Source organism: Mus musculus, chromosome 15 (assembly GCF_000001635.26).
Source record: "Mus musculus strain C57BL/6J chromosome 15, GRCm38.p6 C57BL/6J".
NCBI classification, from domain to species: Eukaryota; Metazoa; Chordata; class Mammalia; order Rodentia; family Muridae; genus Mus; species Mus musculus.
Window position 1 is genome coordinate 101,082,592 of NC_000081.6, and position 6,404 is coordinate 101,088,995.

Consider the following 6,404-nt stretch of genomic DNA (forward strand, 5'->3'; position numbering starts at 1 on the left):
TGGTGCCATGGGACCGTGGGACTGTGGTGTCGTAGTGCCAATGTGCTCCCTGGGCCACAACAGAGCCCTCCAGGCCCTGCATACGTTGCTCACTTGGACCAGCTCTAGCCCCGCTCTCATCTACAATAGTACAACACCAAGAAAACAGCTGATCCTGAATCAGCTTCAAAGTACAACGACAAGAAAACAGCTGATCCTGAGTCAACTTCAGCTGTCAGTCATTTCCCAGAAGCCTTTGCAAAATATTGAAGGGTAACAGAGAAGAGCCTAAATAGGTAGTGTGTGTCTGTAACCCCAGCTACTCCAGAGACAGAGGCAGGAGGATTGCTTAAGTCCTAGAGCTTGAGACCAACCTGAGCAGCATAGTGAGACCCTGTTGCAAAAAAAATAAGAGAGAGGGTCTTGGGAAAATAAATAAAGAACAGAGTGGACTCACCAAGATGGGCCTCAAAAGACTCCAGATTCTAGTAGAGAGCACCTACGGGTCCGGCCAGAGAAGAGGATGCAGCAAGAGGGGAAGAGGCAGACAGTACAAGAAGTCAGATCTGTGCATGACTATAACCTCAATACGGCAGAGGCAGAGGCAGAGGAGGCAGAGGCAGAGGAGGCAGAGGCAGAGGAGGCAGAGGCAGAGGAGGCAGAGGCAGAGGAGGCAGAGGCAGAGGAGGCAGAGGCAGAGGAGGCAGAGGCAGAGGAGGCAGAGGCAGAGGAGGCAGAGGCAGAGGCAGAGGCAGAGGCAGAGGCAGAGGCAGAGGCAGGAGGATCACTACAAATTCACGTCAGTCTTATGTACAAACATAATCAGTCTACAAAGAGTGTCTCAAGGAAGCAGTAGAAGTGCAGCTATGGTGTAATGACCAAGACTTGGGGTGCAGTAAAGGTTGCAGTCCCCTTACCTGGTGCTGGTGTTCAAACAAAACGGTGTGTAGAAGCACTTTGGAAAGAGCTGAGTGGCCACCATTATCAGACTCAAAGTTCCCTATCTGCTGCTCTGCTTAGCCTAGGTTGACTTGAAACTCACTCAGCAGTCCAGGCTAGCCTTCATGCATCATGCATCAACACACACACATCCACACACACACACACACAGTTTGGTTGCACAAGTAATTTTAAAAGTCTCATAAAAATCAGGAGATGTTAATAAACACAAAAGTTAAAAATTAAAATTCAAACACCTTTAATCCCATTACCCAAAAGTAAACTATGGTCATTTTTTGTAGCTGCCAAACATGTGGGTGTGTATGTGTGTGTCCATGCTTGTGAACATACATATGTGTAGAGAGACTGACTGTACACTTCTGCAACCAGCTTTTCTCAGTGACAAATAGTTTGCACACCTTTTCACCTTTTCTTTCTTTCTTTCTTTCTTTCTTTTTTTTTTTGGTTTTTCGAGACAGGGTTTCTCTGTGTAGCCCTGGCTGGCCTCGAACTCAGATATCCGCCTGCCTCTGCCTCCCAAGTGCTGGGATTAAAGGCAGGCGCCACCACCACCGGGCTACACCTTTCCTTATCTAATGCTGTTGATGACAGCATAGTGCGGCAGATGACATACACTTGCAAGAGTTAACTTTCCTTTGCTGTTGGTAATTTTTTTTCTCAGAAACAACATGTTTTTAATGGATTTTTTAAGCTATAAAAACATGTATTATGGACGTGTGTGCGTACACCTGAGTGCACGTGTCAGAGGACCCTTCCAGGAAGGGTCGACTCGGTCAGGCTTGGCCTCTAGTGTGGTTACCTGCTAAACCATCTCACTGTCTCAGAAACAACATCTTGATGAGGAAAAAATTTGTCGTCCACCTTTGGGGGAGACTGGGAATATGTCTTAGCTTGAGGAGTCACCTAGCCCAGGCCTCTGCCCTCTGCCCTCTGCCCTGCCAGTTCCTTCAGGCAGCCTCCCAGACTGGCCTTGGAATGTGAGATGTCCCTCAAGGCCTACGCCTCACAGAGACCAGGAGAACTGCCCAAGAGGACAGTGGCCCAGGCCTAGCCAGCAGGGAGTCAGAGCGCGAAGGTGTGTTGCATGAAGGTGGTTTCAGGAACACACCTTCACTGAGCCCTGGGTCAAGTTGCACCAGTTCTCAAAACAGGAAGCAGGTTGCTCAGCGCTGGGAGTGAGGTCGCAGCTGAGCCATCACCACCAACACGCAACAGGGGCAGCCCTGCCCCCTCAGAAGGCCACTGCTAACTAACTGACTGTACAAGCGCGATGCAGATTGCCACCTCAACCCGCTTTGGAATCAGACCAATCGCCCAAATACTGGTCTTCTGGACCTGTGAACTTAATACCCTGTTTCTGACAGACACTTCTCCACCTGCCTTCTCATTGGCTGGCTAAAGGCTGTGTCTCCTGATCACCTTTGACGGTGCCCAAAGTAGTTCCACCCCACTCCTCCTGCTCAGAGCAACATTTACCTCCCCCACCTCGGGGCAGGGTGCTAACGGGCACCTGGTGGGCATGGGAAAGGTCCTCTCTGCAGGTCTCTAGATCCCCTTCTGTTTGCAGGAAAGCTGCCGTTGCTCTGCACACCCCCCCCCCCAAAAAAAAAGAGACAAATAAAAGTTGAGGGCAAATAAAAGTTGAAACAGAAATATTGTCAGGTCTCATCTTATTTTTGTTTGAGAAATGCAGGCGTTTCCAAGGCAGCCAGGGCTGGAAATACCTAGGAATATGGCCTCTTGCCTAACATGAGAGAATCCCCAAGCTCAACCAAGCTCAATCGCCGAGACCTCCTCTTCCCTCACTTACACACACACACACACACACACACACACACACAGAGAGAGAGAGAGAGAGAGAGAGAGAGAGAGAGAGAGAGAGAGAATAATTCGGACAGTGGTCAGTGTGGCTGTGTAAATACTTTTGAGCTGTTTGCCACCAACCTTATGTGTCCCTCACACACGCCTATCCTCCTTTTTTCCATTTTCCTTCAATCACCCAGTTTCTACAGGGCCCTGGCTTAAAACTACACCAAGTTCCAGCAACCCCTCCTTAGTGGCCTAGCCCATAAAACAAACACGTGACCAGAATTCATCCCATTAGGTGCCACTACTGAAGAAAAAAAAAAGCACAACTACTTTATTTTTTAACAAATATATTTTTAAAAGATGTATTTATTTTATATGAGTACACTGTCACTGTCTTCAGACACCCCAGAAGAGGGCGTCAGATCCTGTTACAGATGGTTGTGAGCCTCCGTGTAGTTGCTGGGAATTGAACTCAGGACCTCTGGAAGAGCAGTCAGTGCTCTGAACTGCTGAACCATCTCCCCAGCCCTGCATGACTACTTTATATTTATTGGAAAGGAAAGCCAATTAAACTGACTAGGATTCCATATTGCTTATTGAAAAGACTTTTAAAAATAAATGCAAACACCCATTGCTGGACCCTGTGAGCTGCCTTGCCAGTGAGCCTTCTCTCCAGCCCAGCCCACTTCAGCTCCATCCATAAGTGCATTTGAAAACAGGCTCCTCACTTTGTAAAACATTATTTATTTATTTATTTATTTATTTATTTATTTATTTATTTGTTTGAGTGGGTACACGTTCATGGCATAGTTCAGAGGGTAAATTTTGAGAGTCTGTTCTTCCCTGCAGAGTAAGCCCTGGGAGTCCAACTCAAGTTACCAGACTTAGCAGCAATCACCTTTACCCACTGAGCCAGTTCAGCTGCCCTTGTGTGTGTGTGTGCACGCGCATCTAGGTGTTTTGCCTTATTATACTCTGTATACCACATTCACAATGTGCCTGGGCAGGCCAGAAGAGGGTCCTCTAATCCCTTGGGATTGGGATTTCAGACAGCTATGAGCCACCATGGAGATGCTGGGCTTCAAACCCAGTGCCTCATAAGAACTGAACCATCCCTCCAGCCTCCTGCCTCTTTTTTTTCCCCTCTTTGAGGCAGGGCGTTACTGTGCTGTGCAGACCCTGAGCTCACACTAGTCCAGGACGAACTTGTGACTGTCCTGCTCCAGTGCCCCACACAGCAGGGATTGCAGTCCCGTGCCACCAGGTCAGGCTTGCAAATACATCTCTGACATCAGTCACTTTAGCTCGCCTATAACACGGAGGATGTGGATAAAATGAAAGTTCTCTTAAAACTGTATCCCATTCAGGAAGGAGCCGTTCTCTCTTGTGCTTAGTGAGTGTTGTTCTGAGCTTCGTCTCCCCAAACCAAAAAGAATTAAGTAAGAGGAAAAAGCTTTCTCATGTTCGGAGTCTGGTTCCTGGAATCATTTTTAAACTCTGTACTGCTGGCGCCCGACTTTTGTGCAGATCCCCTGAACCCTCGAGAAGACGGATGAAATTTGTGATCGGACATCTCCGAAGTGCACTGTACAATATAAACTGCCCATTGCTGGGTAAAAAGTTGTCCCAAACTTAACAGTTTTGACAGCAAACATTTTATTCTCTAAGGGGCAGGAGCACAGGAGTCTTAACTGCCTGGTTCTGGCTCATCATGGCCTCTTGTGAAACTGTACACAAGTTGTCCTGCCCGGTGCTGGAGAATCTCCAAGGTCATTCCTGTGGCTGGTGGCAGACCTCAGTTCCCTGTTGGCACTGGCTGGGTGCCCGAGGTTCTCACAGTTTCTACAGAACTGTTTCCTCATGATGGAAATCCTGGCCCCATTCAAAAGGTTGATGCTGAGTCAGGACTAAGACATCACAGTTAGTAACTGTCCTTTGAGACATCAGGAACGCCAGGAAAGTCTGAGGGGTTTTATTGCTGCAACAAACCACCATAACCAAAAAGCAAGCTGGAAAGGCTAGGGGTTCTTGGCTTATATTTCTACAGCACTATTCATCACCAAAGGAGGGCAGGACAGGAACACAAAGAGGGCAGGAACATGGAGGCAGGAGCCGATGCAGAGGCCATGGAGCGATGCTGCTTATGGGTTGCTTGTAATGGCTTGCTCAGCCTGCTTTCTTTTTATTTTATTTTATTTATGTATTTATTCATTTGTTTGTAGAACCCAGAACCCAAGGAAAAGGCTGGGACCTTCCACCTAAATCACTAATTAAGAAAAAGCCCCACATTTGGACCCTATGGAGACGTATTCTCAATTGGCATTCCCTTCTCTCTGATAATTCCAGCTTGTGTCAAGTTGACAGAAGACTAGCCAGCACAGCTACCAAGTTCACACATACAGGAAGGGTCGCTGACTCATGGGGTCGTCTAGATGACATATTAAGATGCCACTGAATGTAAGATATACAACAATTTTTAAAGTGCTAAAAAGGAAACCAGGTGTGGTTGCCCACACCACAGGACACAGAGGGCTGTTGCAGGAGGATTGCCACAAGTTTGCTGACAGGCTAGGCTACAAAGGAGTTCCAAGCTAGCTTTGGCTGTAGAATAAGACCTTGTCTTAGAACAAATAAAGAAAAACATGTGCTGGAATGTAAAGCTGAGAGTTGGTGAGACGGCGTGTCCCAGAAGCCTGGAGCATCCGGGTTCCCAGGTCTATCTTTGTGCTCTGACACCGTCTCTGGGTGGTTCCTCTGAGGGTCACTGTGTTAGCCAATTTTTATCATCATGACAAAATCTCAGAGACAAATGATTGAGAGGAAGAAAGATTCATTTGGGTTCCTAATTTCAGAGCCTCCGTGGTAACTCAGCTATGGTAACTCGGCTGGGTCGTTTCTAGGTGAGTTACAGTGAGGAAAAGCACGACTGTGTGTGCTGAAGCTTTACTTCACAGGCAGTGAGAGTCAGGAGGAGGCCAGGGCCAGGGCATATCCCCAGTGGCCTGTCTCCTCTACTTTGTAAAACCTCTTCAGCTATGGTCAGGGTTCCATGATTCAGTCACCTCTCAGAACTGCCACCAGCTAGGTCCAGGCCGTCAACACACGAGCCTTTGGGGGTATACTTCACATTCAAACTGTAACCATGACAACGTGGCTGGGGTAGTTCTGCTCATGATGTGTGTATCCACGATTCTTTCCAAGAAAACCCCAGCATCTCCTTGAGTTAGGCTCACTTGGATGTATTAGCTGACTTGGGCTGATGCTTTAAATTCTTTCTTACACAAAAGAAATCTGAAGGTGGAAGTGTTGGGATGGGAACCCCACCAGCACCCAGGAGCTGACATCACATGATTTAACTCTCAAATCTACATTCCAAAGGGCCTGTTGGAGCTCCAGATCTATGTTGTCACCCAAAGTGGGAAAAATGGAAGGAGCAAAGGCTGCCCCTCCCCAGGGGCCACTCTCCTAACAGCTCTGCTATCCTGTGGCATGGCTTGCAGCCACCATCTCCTTCTTCTCCTACATTTAGTGTGCATGCCTCATGTGGGGGGGAGGGGTACTCATGTCTGTGGCAGTGTGTATGCCGTGTGTGTGTGTGTGTGTGTGTGTGTGTGTGTGTGTGTGTGTGTGTGCTTGTTCCTGTGGAAGGGTACATG